The sequence below is a fragment of the Lacerta agilis genome, chromosome 2, assembly GCF_009819535.1.
Source record: "Lacerta agilis isolate rLacAgi1 chromosome 2, rLacAgi1.pri, whole genome shotgun sequence".
Taxonomy (NCBI): Eukaryota; Metazoa; Chordata; class Lepidosauria; order Squamata; family Lacertidae; genus Lacerta; species Lacerta agilis.
In genome coordinates this window covers 8,579,527-8,602,221 of record NC_046313.1, presented here as the reverse complement: position 1 = coordinate 8,602,221, position 22,695 = coordinate 8,579,527, and positions in this window count along the sequence as shown.

Genomic DNA, 22,695 nt, shown 5'->3' with positions numbered 1-22,695 from the left:
GCTAAAGAGAATTCATTAATGCATGAAACATTATTAAAAACAACAAAAAATACTATCTAAAATGTATAACCTTTTGCTAGATTTGGATTTGATTGACGAGGAAGTGAAAGAGACAATGATTAAATGGGTGCAAGACTTCGGCCACACAATATATTTAGAGCAATGGGGGAAACTTTGGCGGGAAGGTATAAGGTTTACCGCCTGCAGTACAATAAAAGAAAATTTCGTCAAAATGTTCTACAGGTGGTATTTAACACCAGTCAAATTAGCAAAAATCTATAAACTGAAATCCAACCTCTGTTGGAAATCCAACATGGAAGCTGGTACAACAATGCATATGTGGTGGAGTTGCATCCCAATTAAATACTTCTGGGGAGAAATACATGAGGAGTTGGGAAAAAATGCTTAAAATCCCATTAACAAAAAAACCAGAGGCTTACCTACTGGGCCTTTTAGGAAAAGAAATACCGAAATTGAAAAAAAGAATTTTATTATATGCGACCACCACAGCTAGGATAATAACAGCATCTAAATGGACAGGTAAACTACCTACCAAGGAGGAATGGATTCTCAAATTAAATGAATATTTAAAATTGGCTAAATTAACAGCACCCATACGACAGCAGTCAAATCAAAAACTAAAAAACGAATGGCAATGCTTTGATGATTATATGACAAAATATTGCTCTAAAAAAGACATGCTAATATGCTTAGATGAAGAATGTAAATGCATCAAAACAATAAATTATCAATGACATATATATGTATATAGAGAAAATAAAAACAATCAGAATGCAATGATAAGGGTAAAATTGATTCTAGAGAAGACAAGTAGCGGTGGAGGGAAGTTAAACAGGGTGGTGGGTTTATTTTATTTTGTTTGTTTTCTCTTTTTCTTTTTTTGGATATTGTATAATAATTTAATGTATAATGATTTAACGTTTCTTTTCTGTTATGTATTATTTCTCTTTTTTATTAAATTGTATGACGGAAAATCTAAAAAAAAAAAAAATACAACCTAAAAAAAAAAAGGAAGGAAAAACAAGGGAGAGAAATGAGAAGCCAGTGTGGAAGGATTTGCCCATCCCTACCTCCAACCAAAGGGACACAGGTGGCGCTGTGGGTTAAACCACAGAGGCTAGGGCTTGTCGATCAGAAGGTTGGCGGTTTGAATCCCCGCAACAGGGTGAGCTCCCATTGCTTGGTCCCAGCTCCTGCCAACCCAGCAGTTTGAAAGCACCCCAAAAAGTGCAAGTAGATAAATAGGTACCGCTCCAGCAGGAAGGTAAATGGCGTTTCCGTGCGCTGCTCTGGTTTGCCAGAAGTGGCTTAGTCATGCTGGCCACATGACCCGGAAGCTGTACGCCGGCTCCCTCAGCCAGTAAAGTGAGATGAGTGCCACAATCCCAGAGTCGTCCATGACTGGACCTAATGATCAGGGGTCCCTTTACCTTTACCTTTACCTCCAGCCAAAGCACCTAGCTTTTCTCACAGGTGCTCTCCTAGAATCAGCTTGGGCAAGCCAGTTACAGCCTGTTCTAGGTGGGTGACTCACACTCCAAATATTTGGAACAACCAACATCCCCGTTGTCCCCCACCTTAAGGCCATATCAAAGCTTGAAGAAATCAGGTCCTGTCCTTTACTTTCCATAACAGAGGAGCGTGACTCACAACGGTTCATTATAGGTGCACAAACACCAACCTCACTTTTCATTCTTGACATTCTGTAGACAATTCTGAATTATAGGTTAACTCGCTTGGCACTCAGGTAGCCAAGGTCAGGACATCCCAGGGATGGCAAATATGATGAGCTGCGTCTCAACGAGATACCTGCTGTCCCTACTATTTTCACTCCAGTTATTTACATTCCATTCCCAGAATGCGCACAAAGAGACACTTGTACAACTCGGACGAAGCCTTAGTGGATGAGGAGGAACAGGGTGGTGACATCAGAATAGAGCTCCTGTTTTGTTGTTGACAGTAATGACAGAGAAACCGTTGTTACTAGAGCACTCCATGAACATTTTTGTTTTTAAAAATCCTTTCAAATTACATACCCGGGCAGGAACACTCCATTCTGCCAGGAACCTCATTTTGCCTACCTCATTGTTGGTAATTAGAACCTACTGCTGTACTTGTTTTGAAACTTGGAGCCAAATATTGTTTTTCCTCAGAGGGTCGTCAACACACATACCTCTTGATGAACAGGTAAGCCATCGCAAACAGAGCTATTTGTATGTCACACTCCATGCAGAAGCATAGAAAAACAGCAATAGACAGTATATGAAACACTTTCTCTGGGATTCAGCTTTCTAGGTGGAATCTCTGTGTCCACTTAAAAAATAATAATAATCAAGTTTGAATCCTCAAGGTTCAATACACCTGGCAACATGTGGGTAGTAGATTCTCAGAGATGACATGTAAGAGGATTAGGGTTTGGGTGGGGCTGCACAATGCACTATATAACTTCTTGCCACAATTCACAATTGCCAGAAGCAGACTAAAATGCTCCAAGTAGTAATATGGCTACATATATTATGATAAAGATAAGACATCATCGTGTGCATGCATGCCTACTTGCAGATCAAAGAACCCATCTTTTCTTTGAAGAGAGTTTTGGTATTCACACATATTGTGCTGGCCCCAGGGGTTTGTCCGTGAAGCGAGGTCCAAGTCCAGTCCTGGGTCTAGGGGTCCAAAGGAGGTCAGTCCGGCGGGGAGCAAGGCAGGGAGCAGGTCAAGGTCCAAGGCAGGTGCAGGCACAGGGTTGCAGGTTGAGCACACGCTTGCAACTAAGTTGCTCATGCAACTTGGGCTGGGTCTGGCTGGCTTTTATCTGGCCCTATGCTTAGGGCGGCCCCGATCCTCCGGAGACTCGCCTCTCCTCCGGGCCTGGAGGCAAGCACACCTCCTGTAGGCACTTAGCTCTCTTCGCCTCTCTATCCTGAGCCTCCGCAGCTCAGGAGAGGCTGGTGGGTTACTGGACCCAGGGGCCGCCTCAGCTTCCTCTGAAGAGGCTGGGAGTGGAGCACCTGCAGGCAGTGGGTCCTCCCTCCCATCAGGAGCCAGAGCAGACTCTGCTGATGCCTGCACCTGGGGATCCAGCACAGGTGGGGATCCTTCAGGCTCAAGCCCTGGCCCTGGTTCAGCTGGTTCTGGAGGCAGGGAATCCTGTGCAGGCTGGGATCCCTCAGGTTCAGCATCAGAGTCCCAGGCCATCACACATATACTCCAAAGTCCACATTTGGAGTATTCCAAACCCTTCCCCTCCTCTCTTTCTTTGGTGAAACACAGGGTGCTGCTGGCCTGTGCTAAATCACGGATGGATGCTTAATGCTGTTGTTTAGTCGTTTAGTCGTATCCGACTCTTTGTGACCCCATGGACCAGAGCACGCCAGGCACTCCTGTCTTCCACTGCCTCCCGCAGTTTGGTCAAACTCATCTTGGTAGCTTCGAGAACACTGTCCAACCACCTCCTCCTCTGTCGTCCCCTTCTCCTTGTGCCCTCAATCTTTCCCAACACCAGGGTCTTTTCCAGGGAGTCTTCTCTTTTCATGAGGGGGCCAAAGTATAGAATCCTTTTAATACTCAATTAATTTACTCACATGTTTTGAGCCTGGATTTTGTAATCAAAGGACAACACAAAGGGGTGGGGGGAGCTATATTGAGCTCTTTGGAATTTCCTGAGATTTTTTTTGGGGGGGGGGGCTGTTACTAGATGCTGCGATATGGAGCACAGAGCCAGACGTGGGCTGAAGAGCAGAAATGAATTCTTCTTGTGGTTTTCCATGTATGAGATCCATCCCAGTATATAAGGTTTGGGAGGAGGCCAGTTGTTTGGAAAGCACAACGTCTACAGAAAAAGACACCCAGACTTTTGTGGACTGTGGCAGATGATGACAGAGGGTGACTGCGATTTGGGCAGAATGTATCTTATTCTAAGTAAAGTAAAGCTTAATTCCGCAGAAACAGAAAAGATTTTTGACTTTCTAGGAAATGGCACTGCTGTTCAGATCGCAAGTTACCCAACCTCACAATTACTTAGGGTCATGCAAACAGACCAATAGCCCATTCTAGTCCAATACACTGATGCCCACAAAAGCCGGACGGTTGATTCCAGGAAGCTCCCAGGCAGGGGCATGAAGGCACTTAGTTCTTTCCCTCTCCCAGAACTGATATTCCAGGACAAACCTTTGTTTTGATCCTGCAAATGCATCTCTAGCTCATCTTTTTGGTTAACTGTGCAAATCGTTCCTGGCATCTTGAAAACTCAAAGTTCCAAGAAAAAAGCACATCCCCAACTGTGCACTCTGTGGACAATTCTGCTGCAGAAACCACTTTCATGCCTACAGCTGCCTAGAGTGATGTGCAGAGAACATGTTTGGTTCTTCCAAATTACTGCTTCGAGGCAGCATCTGAGGCCACTGTAACTGTTTTTATTCTTTGGGAAATGATATAATCACAAAGCCAGGATTCCCAAGAACTGAAAGGGTGGAGAACATGGTGCTGCTCCCTTAGGTTCCAATATTCCCAGAAACTGCAGAGAAGGAGGAGCCAGGAGATTTGGAATATTGCCCAAACAGCAGATGAAGGCCCTGTGGCAGAGAGGGGGGACCTGGCACCCTACTGCCGTTGCGTATTTGAACAATTCGTGTAGCAGTTTTGGTTCAGAATGCTGACGTTTTTATAAAGTATAGAGCATGCACAGCAAAACCGCGCTGCCTTTCAGAATACAGTGGTGCCCCGCTAGACGAATGCCTCGCTAGACGAAAAACTCGCTAGACGAAGGCATTTGTCTAGCGGGAGGCTGCCCTGCAAGACAAAAAGTCTATGGGGCTGCCTCGCAAGACGAAATTTTTCGGGGGTTTTTTTCATCTAGCGAAAACCGCGGTTTACATTGCAGCTTCGCTAGACGAAAAACCCGCTAGACAAAAATACTCGCAGAACGAATTATTTTCGTCTAGCGGGGCACCACTGTACTGCTTTTGCTGCTTCCCATTTAATACCACCAGCCTAATCCCACACAAGTTAGGGAGAGATCCATGCATGCAGAAAGCTGTAAATTCATTCCTCTATACCACTGGTTCAAGCAAGGATTCAGCATTTCCGACATCACTACACTTTTTCTGTTCCATTTTCCCAGATTCCAGATCAGACTAATGCAGCCGCAAAGGCTCCACTTGCAGTTGCAGGCACTGATTCTAAGTCCAGCACATGCACACTACGCATTGAAAGCATAGTACCCAAGAATCCTGGGAACTGTAGTTTAACGGTGCTGGGACCTCTACATGTGAAGTGTAAACTACAATCCCCAAGGTTCTTCGGGAGAAGCCATGTAATGTATGGTGTGGGTATGATGTAGTCATTCACTGCACTGGAGAAGAGACTCTTAGAAGGAGGTAAGAAAACATTTCTCTGAGTTGGCATTTTGCTTTCAGGAAGGAAAAACCTAATGAGACAGAAAGTTTCCATCAGTGATTTGTGATTTCCCACTAGAATGGAAAGTTATTATATATGCTTATATATGCACGCACTATATATATATGGTCTGGGGATGTGAGAGAGTTTTTTTGTACAGTAATAAATTACATTTTAAAGTTTTGGCAAAGCCAGTAGAACAGCAGAGCAGTTGGGGTTGGTGTCACTGCATGAAGCAAACCGTTTCCTTGGAACTCATGTTTCCAATTGCCTAAAAGCACTCATTTATGTTATCCTTTAGACTCTCCCTTCAGATGCGGTGAAATTATGAAATACCCAGCAAATGACTCTAGGAAAAGTTTGTTATGTTTCGGGGCACGTAGCATATTTGAGTTTGGGGCTGTGTATGTGTTTTAAGCCTATTAATCATTTCACTGTGACTGAAGAAGATCCCTCCAGATCCCTTATTTTTATTCCATGCCCTCCAATTGCACCCAAGGTTACTACCACCCCCTTGAATCATTACAGCACCTCCCAGGGCATGGTATTGCCCTAGTCCTAGCCCCAGCCTTCTCCATGAGTTTCATGGCTGAAACTCTTAACACTACACCATACTGGCTTTCACACACACATACAAGCACACACACCAGCGGGAATGTTGGCATTGGGGGTGTAGATTTCACCCTAACATTCTGTCTTTAAAAAAAAAACCCTATCCCCCAGGAGCGACAAACCGCTCTCAACCTAGGCTTCAGAAACAGAGTCGTTCCTGTCTTTTATTGCCAGTAGAAGACGCCAACCCAAACTCTTCCCATTGCCTCTGCAAGAACTTTCCAGCAGTAAAAAAGGGAGGTTTGAACAATAAAAGAAATAGAGGAGGAGGGCAGGCCTTCTCGGGCCATAAAAAGTATATTGGACATCAGCTCAGTGAATGAAGATGCTGTCAAATAACTGGCAGAGCAAACATTGCCATGTTTCTTCTCAAGTTGAGATCATGCGACTTACCTTTTAAAGCCAATCCAATTGTGATTGTCCTCTTCACTCCTTTAAACACACTCTAAACAAAAGCTACAGAATTATTCCTGGTAGACGCATATAGTTCCTTCTAGGGAGATATTACCTCTATACTTGTCAACACTACTAGGAAAAGGTGATGCAGTAAATGGATAGAGGTGTCATAAGTAGGTGAGACATGTGGCAAATCCAGTGAACGCCATAGTAAACACTTGGGCTGTGCACACATGATGCATTTAAAGCCCATTGTTCCCCCCAAAAGAACCTTGGGAACGGTAGTTTGCTTGTCATAGAACTACAATTCCCAACACACTTCACAAACTACAGGTATGCACAATTTTGGTGTGTGTGTGGAGGGTGCACACCAGTGGCTTTTGGAGCTGCTGGGATCTCCGTGGATTCCAACACCTTTTTCTTCCAGCTTTGGGGTGTCCACCAAGGAGACACAGGAGAGGGGCCCACCACAGGATACCTTGTCCGAGGCTCCCTCAAACCCACAGCTCTGTGGCTCATATTAGGATGACTCAAAATAAAAAATTCTTTCCAGTAGCACCTTAGAGACCAACTGAGTTTGTTCTTGGTATGAGCTTTCGTGTGCATGCACACTTCTTCAGATACACTGAAACAGAAGTCACCAGATCCTTAAATATAGTGAGGGAGTGGGGAGGGGTATTACTCAGAAGGGTGGTGGGAATGGGTGATCAGCTGATAGGTGTGGAAAACCTGTTGACGACTCTTAACGGCTGCAATTAGTCTTGCAGGGAAAGGCAAGGGGTGAGATGGCTAAAGATAGCTTTGTTATGTATAATGAGATAAGAATCCAATGTCTTTGTTCAGACCAGGTTTCTCCATGGTTTTAAGTTTGGTGATTAGTTGCAATTCAGCCACTTCTCTTTCCAGTCTATTTCTGAAATTTCTTTGTATTAAGACAGCTACATTGAGATCTTTTATAGAATGTCCTGGGAGATTGAAGTGTTCTCCTACTGGTTTCTCTGTCTTGTGATTCCTGATATCAGATTTATGTCCATTTATCCTTTGGCGTAGGGTTTGGCCTGTTTGTCCAATAGAGCTGAAGGGCACTGTTGGCATTGGATTGCATACACAATGCTGGAAGATGAGCAATTAGACTGGTCTCTAAACTCAATTGGTCTCTAAGGTGCTACTGGAAAGAATTTTTTATTTTGTTTCAACTATGGCAGACCAACACGGCTACCCACCTGTATTAGGATGACTGAGAGATTTGGTTCAGTTTGCTTTTTTTAAATTTGCACTTTATAAAACAAGATGCAAACCAAAACACAGCACATTGCCACATTTTGCAGTGCACTTCTTTAGCCAAGCAATGTGTACAAAATTACACATGCTAGTGTAAATACGCACAGGAATGCATATATTTGTGAAAATAACATATAAAAACGCATTACTAAATGTTAGGGGAAACAGACACATGAGGAAAAATATGCTTTGCACATTATCCTTGCATGAGAGTCATAATTACATCTCTGGGTAGAAACTGGAATGTTCATATTCGGTGGATTGTCCCCCTTGATCTCTGTGGAAACGGCAATGACAACTTTGATATAACTACCACTGCTCAAGAGATGCAAAAGGAAAACTCCAGAAGGCTTTGTGAAAACACTGGGTTCTCTGCCAAGATTTAGATGTACGGGGAAGATTATGCAACTGGGGAATGTGTGTCCATATAGGTGTGGGTTGTTAATAACACTGAGACAGTAGTAGGAGTCCCACATGCATGTTGCTCTGGGGTAACTTTCAACAATCCTGTGCTAAATTAGGCCATGGAGGCTGGTATTTTAAGACATATTTAGGGCCCCACCAACTTCAGCCAGACCCAACCTGATTAAAGCGTACCCACACCTGTCTCAGGTGATTCCAACTGTACAATACAGTGCTCATCTGTATTAAAAGTAAAGCAAGAGCAAGTAAACATATAATGCCTGTTCAGTTGAATGGAGGCTTTTGTGGATAAGGGCGTCCATCAGTAGATTGCTATATGGAGCCTCCAGGTTGAGATGCAGACTACCTCCGAATATGCTGAATAAGTTGGAGAGACTACCCACAGAAAAGAGCTTAATAAATCTTGCCCTCTCTCCAAGAAGCCTTTGCATTTCAGCCAAAGCCTCCAAATGTGCTGCTAAAGACATCCTCAAAGGAAACCTGCAGGCCATGTCTTCTGCCTTCCAAAAACATGAAGTGAAAACAAATCATTCCCCCTGTTTTCTCTCTCATACACACTCAGATGCACGCTGGCTAGGGAGGGAATCAGGTGTGAGACCTGAGAGAGCAAACAGCCACACATGGTTCTGATGGACTTTGGTAGGGTGGGTGATCCGAGCCCACCCCACCTTAATTTTTGTGTCTGAAGACGTGCTTGATATCTGAGAGAGAGAAAATGACAAATGGACCCTTAAAAGGGAAAAACAAAGATCTGTCTGGTATAGAGTGAAGAATCTGACTGTAATTCATAGACACATATTACTCAGGCGTGAGCCAAGGGTGGTGCAACTTCTTTTCTGCTTATTTATTTATTTTGTTACCACCCTGAACATTTCCCAGACACCCTCTGGTTTTCACGGTGCTGATGTTAGCTTGTGGTGATGAGAGAGGATCGTTCTGTACTGAGCGAAGAATTGCACAGGAAGAGAATCGGCCTTAGATCCAGGAGCTCCTCACCGCAGTTGGGTTTGCAATCTATCCTCTCTACCCTGTGCTGCTGGCTCTTTGTCCAGACACGAAAACAAAACGTTAGAAACCTTGCCGTATCTCTTGTGCCTCTTGGGAAGTCTGTGGCTTCTGCCTCGCCTCTTGCGGGGAGCCATTGTTGTCCTTCACTGACGGGGACACCGCGATCAATCATGCAGTGGAGCAATCCCAAACAACAAACTCGACACCGCAGTCTCACTGTGGTCTTGCTTAGAAGCTGCAGTATATACTCTGGGATGTACACCAGAGACAATACCATTGTGGTTTAGACCTTGAGTCTACATTTCCTTCCAGTAGCTGCCATAAAAAGGAATACAAGGGATTTTCATCAGGTTGCACAGCCAGATCTCCTAGTGAGCAGCATCCATGTCAGTCAGTGTAGCACTGATGTGGATGACCACACCTTCTGGTCATCATCCCTGGCTTCGCATGACCATGACCACAGAAGTACTATGGTCACGAGACAAAAAGGAGTATCTTTGCTGGGAATTTTCAGCAGCACCTAAGCCACTGAGGTAACATCTGAATCAGCCCTCTCTTGTCATGGAGAATAATTTTTCTTTTCCTTATTGGGTCAATGCAGAATGATCACAAAATTAAGGTTCAAGTCAAGAGGTTGAATCCAACAAAGCAACGTGCAAGGAGAAATATTTCCATTCCTGCAACAGAACTTGCCCTCCCCTCTCCTCCTGCATGCAGCCTCCCCCCCCTCAAAAAAAAGTGCTCCAGGGAGTTGGGGAGGGGACCCCAAAGCAGATTGTGTGTGTTTGTGAGTGTGTGTGAGAGAGTATAGGGTATGCAGGGTAGTTCTGCTTTGTGAGCAGTTGTGCTTCTGCAACAACTTTGTTGAACATTCAACCAAATGGTTGGCATCAGAGCTGCCTCAATACATTTTGCTGCCTGAAGTGGAACAGCAAATCTCTTCCTCCCTGTCTGCCACTATCCCAAATCAAGGTGTGCCTCATCTTTTCCTCTGGGTGGTGGGGAAGTTTGGGCCCACTGGGACATCTTGGCCAACAACTCCCCATCTCTACCTTGCAAACACAAAAAACCTGGAGCTGGCATAGTCCAAACTAGTAATACTCACCATGTTTGGGACAGCTGCTTTTTGAGACAACAGTCATCTGAATTTGTCTTTCCATATATATTTGTATATATTCCCCATTTCCCTTTCCCAACCAAAAACATGAGATCTGGCAACTTGCCTTCTCTGTTTGTAGTGCCAGTGTTTTCCCTGGCAGCTGTCTCTGTAATTTTCTATCTTTAGTTTTGGATTTCAAGCAGTGGTTGGGCTGTTTACCCATCAATAGCCCTAGATTCCTGGAGGGAGGAGGTTGAAATTAGGAAACATAAGTTATCCAGACAAGACAAGGCAGGCACACCATAACCTGCACCCTTGCCAGTGTTGAGAAGAGGATCCTACTACTGGCAGGCACTAAGTAAATTACAGGCTTTGACTTGGAGCTTCATTCCCACTGCTGATCTCAGTAGCTCTCATAATTAACAGACGAACTCACTGACCTCAGTGGCTCCTTGTCAGGCTGAAACATGAGTCATTCCCGGTCTGTGTGCTGTGAAATCCTGTGCACACTTCCCTGGGAGTAGGTCCACAGTGCAACTCAACTTCTGGGGAGGTGCATATAGAATCGTACTGTAAATCATTTAAGCTGCAGCTATCAGAAGTTTGGAAAAAATTCGTTTATGGCGATAGCGTGTGGAAATAGCACGAAGATGAAAATACAGATTGTGGAGACCTTGAAGTCCAATCTTCAGTTACTGGGGCAGTAAAACAAGATGGCTCCCCCATTTGCTTGAATGTATAGGGGGATGTACACAGAAAGATAGAGTTGCCACAGAAAGATAGAGTTAATCAGGGAGGCCCACTTGTAACAAATCAGTGCCACCCTGGACTCATTTGGAAGGATGGGATACAAATTTTGCACATAATCATAAAATAATAATATGTATTGGGGCATGCACGAGGATCAGGTTGCTTGGTTCCGTTGAAAGTCATGTTACTTTTATAGTTACTAGGTGAGACATTATTTCTTTGTAGAAAAGACTGAGGAAATCTGAATCTCAATTCCTGCTGTGCATGCAGGAATGCACAACAGGGATCTCAATTCCTCAGTTCTTTTACCTGTGAAATGGGAAGGACAAAGTTCATTAGCCCTTTTCACACTGATAACTGCCAATTGTATTAGCAAGCCCCACTTGTTTTGTGACATTTTATCAAAGCATGCTGGTTCTGTTTCTCTACCTTTATATCTTTGAATATGAGGATTGAAGTACAATTAATTCACCTGCTGTTAACAGCAGTGATGGGGCTAAAGGGGCACAAAAAGGAGGGCTCCGCTGTCTCTGCTGCCACCATGCACACCTCACATCAGGAAAAGGGAAATGGGTAAGCATTGGGCTCTCTGCTGACACCTGGGCCTTGGCACATATCCAACCGGACCACTGACACTGGGGCTAACTGATGCAGTAGTTACTGCATTAGCAGTTAATCTGGCTAATTTGAAAGAAGACATTTTCCAGGAAGAGCTTTCTAATGCTATCTTGCAGTAGATGGTGCCATCTACTGGAAATTGGGTGAAAGCACAATGACCATTGTATATGAAAGTAGAATTAACAAGTCAGTTAAAGGGCTCATGCAGATCCCTTTGAGGAAAAAAAATAGAATAAAATTAAGCATTCATTCTAATTTGCTTGCACAAAATTTATGTGGAGGTTGGACAATGCCAACTCTATTTAGCATTCATCATGATTTGCATCTGGGTTCTACCATTGGTAATTTACCCTACACTTTTTAGTGCATTGCCCTGTCACTCCCCTAACTGCAAACAACAACAACAACAACAACAACAACAACAACAACAACAACAACAACAACAACAACAACAACAACAACAATTTATTATTTATACCCCGCCCATCTGGCCGGGTCTCCCCAGCCACTTTGGGCGGCCTCCAACAAATACCAAAATACAATACAAAGTCACAGTTTAAAAACTTCCCTAAACAGGGCTGCCTTCAGGTATTTTCTAAATGTCAGGTAGTTGTTTATTCCCTTGACTTCTGATGGGAGGGCGTTCCACAGGGCGGGCGCCACTACCGAGAAGGCCCTCTGCCTGGTTCCCTGTAGTTTTGCTTCTCTCAGTGAGGGAAATAAGTCCTTTAAAAAAGTGGATTTTTTTGCACCAGAGTGCTTTAATTCTGCTTTAATTGGACAAGCTGACATTGTCAGCATGCATCTGAATGGCTCCTGCAAAACACTGACCACAGTCCCTTCCTCTCATAATTGGCCTGCCAATCATAATTGAAAACTTATCGCTTTCTCCCTCCTGCTTTTGGCTTGCACCAACGACTTCTGGAGCTTGTCTTTACTGTTATTTCTTTTATGACTGAAGTTTCCCAAGCAACTGAGTGCAGCATTTGTTATGATGGAGAGATGTTGCATCAGGACCACCGAAACAGATACACATCGAATAGAAACTGTAGTGGTGATTACGCCAGGAAGTGCTGTAAAAAGCAAGAGTCCAACTACTTGTTCGAAGTGTGGTAATTCAAGATCTGGTAATTCGAGAGAAATCTTCCACAGTTGAGATGGAGGAAAGCCATGCGGATGATCTTTTCATTCCAGAGGAATCCTGCGCAGTGGATACGGAGGAAAGCTGAGGGAAGATCTTTTCATTCAAGAGGAGAAATCCTGCTCAGTGGAGATGGAGGGAAGCCGTGCATCCCAAAGCTCACTTGAAATCCCAAAAACATACTATTATGCATGTGACTCCCTGCAACAAGGAACAGTAAACTATCAGATCCAAACACATCGCTCCATACACACACAGAGAGTTCTGGAAACCATAGCCGGCCAAGGGGGTTGGGAACTGTAGTTAAGGGTTCTGGCAACCAGAGCATGTCAGAAGAGCTGGGAACTGTAGTTTAAGGGTCCTGAGAGCTACACTCCTGACATCAAGATTTGAACTGTTACATTAAAACAAAACACCTCACTGCCTTTTCTTGTGAATTAACATACATGCAGGGAGTGGCCTTGACACCCCACGGCTGGGCGATGTTCCTCCGGCCTCATGAGGAGCCTCTTCAGTGGGGCTGGGTGAGTGTGGGCCTTGCCCCCTAGGTCAGGTGGAAAGGGCCTTGCAGGGAGCATCCTTCACACCCCATAGCCGGGCAATGTTCCTCCTGCCTCATGAGGAGCCTCTTCAGTGGGGCTGGTGATTGTGGGCCTCACCATATGGCAGCCATTTTTTTTTGCCATCCACCATGGCAGCCATTTTGTGTTTTGCTATGTCCTCATCGGTAGCCAGTTGATGGACTGGCACGTGTAGCATTTCTCAAAAATGGTCTGGTTCCGTATGAGGCAGCTTCCCATGTTCTTATATGAAACACCCCACTCTGTATATTAATAAGGAGCAGGATGTTCTGCATTTATATGCAGAAAATGAGGCTGAATCTCATGAGCTATATGTTCAAATGTGTTTTTATGTTTTGACGGCTGCTGCGTCGCTTGTTCCTGAACCTTTTCTTCCTTCCAAATGCCCTGAAGATCCATTGCACACCTTGACTTGCATGAAAACTCCTCTCTCCTATTTGCTCAGTGAACCAGACCGGGAGAAGGAGGAATGAAGGAAAACAGAAATCCGGCCTGAGAACGGAGGTCCCTGTCACAAGAATGGCCAAGATCTCCTCAGGTGAGGATGAAACGGGAGGCAGGGAAAAGCAAACAGCCCCAGAAAGCATCCCCACACTCTGGAAGAACTTGTCGTCAAAACCCCTGCACCGAACTGTATGTGCATGAAGACGGTCAAGACTTTTCTGCGTTTTTAAATCATGGACACCTTGGTTCTGAAAATGGTGTTGCCTGTATTGGTGTGAGTGATGGGGTCCCATGGCACAAATTTCATGTGGTCCCAGTGCAAAGGAAAAGAGCTAATATCTTCTCCTTTACTATAATGTCCAAACAAGAGGTGATGGGGAAGAAGAATGATAGGTTTATAAGGAGTCTTTCATAATTTTGCCAAGGGATTCTTGTTGTTCAGGGCCTAATGTTATTAGCCTCTTTTGTAGATGGAGATCCTTTATGAAACGCATTCAGGACCATCAAACAGATCTGTACTGAGATAAAACACATCACCATTTTTACTACTGTAACTGCTCTGAATCTGACTTCAGGAAGAACGTGTTTTAACTGCACAGTGTCCTGGAATAGACAGTCTGCACTGGGAAAAAAGGGAACTGAGTACCCTCCCGTTTCCCACTTTCCTGATGTTCCAAATGACCAGTACCCTGGAGTTAGGATTTGTGTTGTTGTCAGGTTTCTAACTGGATTGTAACTGACATAAGAATTCTGCAGAGCAGTTGCTGCTGTGGCCGGCTGCTCAGGCGAACGTCAGCCCAGTGGACAACAGCTCAGTCTTCTTGAGGCTCAGGAGCACCTAGCAAATACCTGCTCTATTCCTGGCACGCTAGACTCTAGCTGAGGAACGCATTTCACGTAGGTTTCTGGATTAAACATGCCTCACTATGCTATCAGTTGTGTTTATGCTCTGTGGAAAAGGATAGCTGCAGTAAAACCTCAAGGTAAAGGTACCCCTGACAGTTTGGTCCATTCACGGATGACTCTGGGGTTGCGAGCTCATCTCGCTCTATAGGCCGAGGGAGCCAGCGTTTGTCCGCAGAGAGCTCCCGGGTCATGTGGCTAGCATGACTAAGCCGCTTCTGGCAAAGCAGAGCAGTGCACGGAAACACCGTTTACCTTCCCGCCAGAGCGGTACTTATTTATCTACTTGCACTTGGCGTGCTTTCCAACTGCTAGGTGGGCAGGAGCCAAGACCGAACAACGGGAGCTCACCCTGTCGTGGGGATTTGAACCGCCCACCTCCTGATCGGCAAGCCCTAGGCTCTGTGGTCTAGACCACAGCACCACCCTCGCTGCAGTAGCAGATAGCAAAACAGCAAAATCTTGAGCAGATTCCCATCCACAACAGGTTGCTATTGCCATTTTCACAGGAACCAAGCAACAGTATATTTAATCAGTAGCAGTGTGCTGACAGAAAGTACTGTATATGTGTCGGCTTCTCTGGATCAGATGTCTATACCTAACCAGGGGGTGGGAGAGAGCAGGGGAACTCTTTCTTTTGCTGCTTCTTTCTGTGCATGGAAGGAAGAATGCAGGAGGGAGGATGTCCTTCAATGCCTAGACATGCTTGTTATTCCCTCCCTCACTGCATGTTGTCTTCTCTTTTGTTTCCAGGATGTCTGCCAATGTCTACCTGGGTCCTCTTCTCTCTAAACGCCCGCTGCGTATGAAAGAAGGCTCTCTGGTTTTTGAGATGGCTCAGCTTAGTTTCTTGCCTCCAGTTATGTGCATTCTTGATGAGTATTTTGGCCTTGATGATGTGCATTGCAACAACAGACAGTGTGAACTCGAGATTGTGGCGTGTAGAAAACATCAAGGGAATCAGCTCTGGAAACGTCTGGATTGGAATCTGGTCTGTCTGTTTTCGGAGAGACCCTTCAGATGACGGCAACTCTTTTTGGCATTGTGAAGAGCTCAATGAGCAATATCCAACCCTGCCAAGGGAAATTTTTATTGCTCAGGACTTAATGGCATTAGCTTCCATTATGAGTTCAATGGCCGCAGTATTAATATCCTTTGCCTTGTACAATGTGTTCAAGCCCATAACACAGAAATCAGGAGAAGTATCCGTGCAGGTATGTTCAGGAAAGCTACAAGCCTAAAAGATGGCTTCCCTCTATCTCCCCTGAACAGGATTCCTCTGTCGGAATACGTTTCACGGATCCGCCATGGATTCATATTTATTTGGTTATTTTATAAGTTTTTCGAGGTCTACTTTTGGTATAATTGCGCGTAAAAGCGAAAGTGAAAGCATGAATGAATAGTGTGGTTCACTTATGCGATTAATCCGCCTTTATTTTGTAGATCCGGTCATGTTCAAAGTTGTTAATGAGCGTTAAACTTGCTTCCCGCCCTTTTGGAGGGCAGCAACAGTGATTTTATTGGTTAAAGTACTAATGATGATGTCACGTTTGTTCCCTAATAAAAGGCAGAGGCACCCCGCTTAGGCACGAGTCGTTCACGTTCAGTTTTGGGTAGGAGAAGTTCGTTCATTTCTTTTAGTTGGGTTTTAGTTGAAGTCAAGTTTAGTTTAAGGGGCTAGGAGCGGGCTGGACGGGTTGGATGGGTTTTTCTTTAGTTAGAGTTAGATCGCGGAAGATCATTCGGTTTTAGTTTAGTTAGGTTCTTTTAGGTTAGCCTAGGGTTAGGCCCGCGGAAGATATTTCGGTTTTAGTTTATTTAGTTAGCCTCGCGGAAGATCGGGCGCGCAGGGTCTTTAAGCTTAGGAGAACTTAGCTTAGGGGACGAGCCTACGCGGGTTCTGCCGAAGCCACTAAAGATACAACCGGTGTCTGTCTTCCTTTGGGGTTAAAGGGGGGAGTAAAGTAAAAAATTTTAATTTCTTTAATTGGGACCGCCTATTCAGAGTCAGGGTATATATTTTATTTCACGAGGCAACTTTTCTTTAAAGAAGGCAACTAGAAACTCACGCACCATCAGAGTCTTCAATTGGCTTACTCATTATCCTTCAGACTGTGAGGCTTGGCCGGCGACCGTGCTCAAAAGCACGTGGAACGCTGGCCACTTTCCCCGCAACTGGTACCTCGTGCATAACCAGTCCAAGGCCGTGCACGAGGAGCTCCAGCACCCATACCCCGACAAGTGGTGCCCCGTGTGAGGCAAAGCGTAGTCAAAAATCGCTTCCACGAAGACTCCGGTTGAAGGCAACATATCGGAAGTGGCTCGGAAACAGACATTGAGAGGTGAGGTATAACGGCCCGGTTTATCCAGGATTTCGCTGCAGTAGCGCGAATCCACCGCTTGCCCAAAGTACTGTAAATAGAAATTGCGCGCGTGTATTTTGCCCCAAGGGGTCCCCGGGTAGAGCGGCAAGGAGTTTAGTGTAAGCCTACGGGCAGGATAAGGTCTTCCCTAAAGCCTACGGGTGGGAAGGGTTCTGGCAAAAGCCTACGGGTGCCAGGGTCTGGCTAAAGCCTACGGGTGCCAGGGTTTTCGGTCAAAGCCTACGGGTAGGGCCGGTGTCTCCCGAAAAAGCCTACGGGTGGGAGGGAAAGGTTTTCTGGCTAAAGCCTACGGGTGCCAGGTTTTTCGGTCAAAGCCTACGGGTAAGGGCCGGTAGCCCCTAGTAGAAGCCCACGGGTGGGGGCGGAGGTTTTCTGGCTAAAGCCTACGGGTGCCAGGTTTTTCGGTTAAAGCCTACGGGTAGAACCGGTGTCCCCTAGTAGAAGCCTACGGGTGGGGGAGGAAAAGTTTTGGAAAAGTGTTTAAAAAATGGGCTCCTCACTCTCAACTGCTCAAGTAAAATTTTGTGAAGATTTATTGTACCTTTTGAAAAGAAATGGTCACCCTGTCTCTGAATCAGAAGTAGAGCTTTTAGTTAAAACCATTGGGGAAATTTGTCCCTGGGTCCCTAAGGAAGGAACGAAAGATTTAGCCTCATGGGAAAGGATCGGGTTAGAATTTATGGCCAACCCGAAAATCGGAATTCCTGTACAATTAGTATGGAGCAAAGTAAGAAACTGCTTTCAACAAATCGCTCCAAGAAATGTTTTGCTTAATGGAACAGTGAATTTAGGAAATACTGCTTTTAATAGTGCCCCTGTGCTGCCGCTTGCGGTTGTGCCATTTTCGGCCCCCTCGCAGCAGCCAGTTCAGGCCCCGTTGTCGTACACGCACTCGCCCTTGTCCAATTTGTCATTGCCAGATTCATTGCCGCCTGTGCCGGTGCAGCAGACGCCGTCGGCCTTTCAAGCCCCGTCGCGGACTGCCCCACCGCCAGTCGCTCAGCAGTCATCGCAGGCCTTTTACCAGCCAGCGATTTCAAGTCAGCAGCAGCCGCGGACCTCGCTCCAAGCAACGGTCCCGCTTCCTCCATCGCAAGCCGCGCTTTTGCCAGCGATCCAGCAGCAGCAGCAGCAAGCAGCTTTTTTGCCAGCAAACCCTGCTGCCCTGCAGGCCGCGCTCAAACCAGCAGCTCCAGTTTTGCAGCAAGCTGATTTCCAATCAACAGCAATCCAAGCTTCAATGCAAGCAGCACAACAGCAATTTACCAACCCTTCAGCACCTCCAATGCCAATGCAGATTCCAAGACAAGAGCAAAGCCAAACAATGATGATCCAGATGCCAGGACTTGCAGTACAGAGCCAACAACCTTATGCTCCAACTCCAAGTCAGCCATCTTGTCTTCATCCAACTCCAAGTCAGCCATCTTGTCTTCATCCAACTTCAAGTCAGCCATCTTGTCTTCATAGTCAGCCATCTTCAAGGCACCCAGATGTCAAAGACTCTTTAGCACCATCTAGTGGCTCGTCATTTGGAAAGCATCAAGAAGATTTAAACTCACTGATGCCACCTACAGATCCAACAGCAATGCAGCCCATTTGCAGAACCCAAGCTTTGGAAGCAGCTTTGGGACAAATAGACTTTAGTGCTGATCCAATGCACATCTTTCCAGTGATTCGTGCTAATGGAGGACAACCTGCAAGATATCAAGCCATTCCTTTTGAAACACTACGTGAACTGCGAAAAGCCATACGCGAAAATGGACTTCAAGCTCCTTATACTAGAAGTTTACTTGAAGGACTGTCCACTAGTAGACTTCTGCCATCTGATTGGAAGTTGATACTTCGCACCTTCCTGTCGCCTACAGATGCTCTTCTGTGCCTGCAAGAGTGGAAAGAAGTAGCAGCCAGACGTGCAACACCGCTTGCCACAGAAGATATGCTCACAGGATCAGGACATTACTCCAATCTCAATCAACAGCTAGCCATACCCGATGCTGCACTTGTCACCATAGCAGACATTGTAGTCAAAGCTTGGCGCAGACTACCCAATCGCACAGATGCTAGCTCAGTATCAGGATTCGCTGCAGTTAGGCAAGGTCCAAAAGAACCTTATGGGGACTTCGTGGATCGCCTGATTGTTGCAGTGGAGCGCCAGATAGAAGATCGTCATGCCAGAAACATGCTGACAAAACAACTTGCCTTTGAAAATGCCAATGATGACTGCAAGAATGCCCTAACAGCAGTTGCAGCTCGTCCAGATGCCACATTGACTGAGATGCTACGCGTCTGCCAGAATGTCGGTACCCACTCCTACAAAGCACAGCTCTTGGCAGCTGCGGTACAGATGCCACGTCAAGACAGCTCTACGCCAGTCAAGAAGTGCTATGGGTGTGGAGGCGATGGGCATTTCCGGTCGCAGTGCACAACAACGCCAAGGCCTTCTGCCAAGCCGCCAGAAAGATGTCCCATCTGTCAGAAAGGATTTCATTGGGCGAACGATTGTCGTTTGAATCCACAAAATACATCACCTACCTCCTCTCCAGTTCAGGGAAACGGTTCTGCGGGCCGCGCCCCGGCCCCGGTAAAACAATAGGGTGCAAGTTCAAGAACATCATGAAGGTCAATCGTCCCAGAAAGGTGAACAACGCTACTCCTTATCCAGGTCATCGGGAAAAGGGAGTGATCCAGAGAGATATCTACTCTCCAGATGTCCAGAGAAAAGATGTGACCTCATCAAGCATTCAGGTTCCAGAGGTTTCATCATCTGCCTTACCTATTCAAAAGGTTCCAGTAGAGAACACAGCATTCAGTTCACCTTCTGCTGACCGCCCTTCAGTTCCTGCTGATGTTGATCCTGCTTCACAACAAGCAATCACAGTCAAGTCTCTGATCGCAGAATTGCCTTCAGCGTTGAGAAGACATCCTACTGAAGACAACCTTGCAGCACCTGAGCTTTATTCACCTTCGAGTCAAGGTCAATCTGTCATTGAAGGACATTTGCCCTTGATGAAACAGCAGTGTTCAAGTTGCAACCCAGCTGATGATCACTTTCCATGTGGCCAAAGAATGCAAGTGAGTGAGCCAGCTCCCTCTTGTGGAAGCTTCAACATCACTCCAGTTAACAATGTCCACACCTTTGTGTCACCTTCAGCTTTTAAGCTCAGCCCGCCACAACCAAACAACTATCAGGAACAACAATTTCTACTGCCTTGTGTCAAAGAAGAAGTTCCATCCTACCGGTCTGATGCACAACTGACTGAATGCCAGCAGGTTCAACAGCATCAGCAACTCTTACCAACGAAAGAACCTCAAGTTTGCCAACTCAACGCCAAGCAGCTTCAGAGTTGCCAACTTCAGCAGTGCAAAAAACTCGAAGCCAAAAAGATATCTTCAAACACTGCCAATGAAGAACAAGAAGAATCTTCTGTCCCAGGTATACCACTCTTCTTAACAGAGGACTGTTACTTTTCTAATCCATGGTTTGCTCAGCAATTGCCAACATCCATTCGTGGTCCATTCCCAGACACCTCAATTTGCCTTATCCTGCCTAGGATGGATCGCCTCCCTGCCACAGTCACATTGACTGCAGGCCTAGTTCAAATCACAGATTCATCGCAGTTGCTGATTCCAGGATTCTCAACTGTTCCTTGTGTCCTAACAAAAGGTTTGGAAATTGCCAGACTCTATTTGCTTACTTCTACGCCTACAGCTCCTGTAGACTCTTTGCCTCCTCAGGCAGCAATGGCGCTAATCAAGATTACAGAAGAACGCCCTCATCTCGTCTTAGAAATGGGTGGACGTAAGATCAAGGGTCTTCTTGATACAGGCGCAGATGTTACAGTGATCGCCAGAAAAGATTGGCCTGACCAGTGGGCAACGACTGTCACCCAGGAAGTCTTCGGAGTCGGAGGTTTCGAACCCGCCCACCAGAGCGTGCATCCGATTACCTTCCAGTCAGACTCAGGCTCCATGGTGCAGCTCCGTCCACTTGTTATGGATGTGCCTATCACCCTTTGGGGTAGAGACTTATTGTCTAAAGCAAGAACTGTTGTCCATACACATTTTTGATGTGGGCCTTTGCATCAGCGCCAGTACATGCTCTTCCACTCACATGGAAGGAAGGACCCCCTGTATGGGTCGACCAATGGGCGCTGACGTCAGAAAAGCTCGCTGCAGCAGAGGCCCTAATTAAAGAGCTGCTACACCAGGATCGCATACAACCCTTTACTCTCCGTCAGTACCTCATGGATAAAGCTCCACAGTCATTGGCCTTAGAGCGTTCCCTTGATAGTCTCAACACTGTCCTTTGCAGTAAGCCTATTGCAAAGTTCTCCTGGAAAGTTTCACTGCTTGGTAAGGTGAATTCTCCTGTCTACAAGTTCTGTTCAGCAGCATCTTCAAGCACTCTCACGCCGTTGAAACTTTCCTTTGTCTCAGTGATCCAATCGTCAACCGTGGGACGCTCCTTGCTATGTTCCGTGCTGTCTTTTGCATGGGCATTCTGTTGGCTGGTTTTGAATGGTACTCACCGTGCCTACAGATTGCTGCCATCACTTCTTGCAGCATACCTGTTTCCAACCAAAACCGCAAACCCTTTTCACCTGCTCTCTGTTGCTCTCTACCTGATTGCAAATATGCTCCGCATCTCCCCAGGTATTCTTCTGGAGCATCCTTTCCTGCATCAACCAAGAACTCTACTACAGGCTCCTCAGGCGGTTCCTCCTTGTGCTCAGAAGTACTGTCTTCCGCAAGGAACTCTTCACCTGAGGATCAAGTCATGTAACCCTGCGTGGTACTTGCCAGCCTGCATCTTCAACGACAACCCCTTGTTGCTTAATCCTCTCAGCGGAGGACTGTCCCTACTTCTGCGGAAAGAACCCCTATTTCCCACACCTGTTTGTGTGTTCAACTCCTTTCTCCATTCAAGAAACACGCTGGACAAACTTTGCGTGAAATTCGATGCTCCCTTTTCATCGCAAGCCGTGATTTCCAACTCTGGTTGTTAGCTATTCGCTAACTTCTCAACTTCCTGTCAAATGCAGCAACTCTTCAAAAGTGCTCTATTAATAGCACCAGTTGAGTTCTGGGCAGTTTGCCTTACCCTCCTACTGCCTAGGCCTTTTGTTTGCCTCTGGGCAGCCCCTTGGTTCCTGGCTGCCTAGATTTGTTCCAGCTACTCCCATACCTGCATTCACTAGCAGATCACCTTGATTTGCTTGCTTAACCTCCTTTCTTCTGCAGGTATCGTTGTTTCTTCAGAGCTCGATGTTTCAGTACTTTCCTGAGCTCCATGAACTTTTCCTGAGTTCCAGGACTATTTCTTCTACATGGTCATGTGTAGTCGGAGAAGAAGACGACCGGCAACTCATTCATCGTCTTCATCCTCCTCTCCAACACCATTTTGCAGTTCTAAACCTGTCTTGTACTTTATATTGTATTTGTAAAAATTGCATATTTACCTTTGTATGCTTCTTGAAATATCCGCCTCGCATGTTACATGTGTTTTCCTTATAGCTTGGTAATTAATGATATGGATGTTTATATATATGAAACTTTTCTGAAATGGTTTCCATTTAGAGTGTCACAATTTTGATGATATGGAAATGTTTATGTAAGGTCAAAGCATCGTCTTTGTGC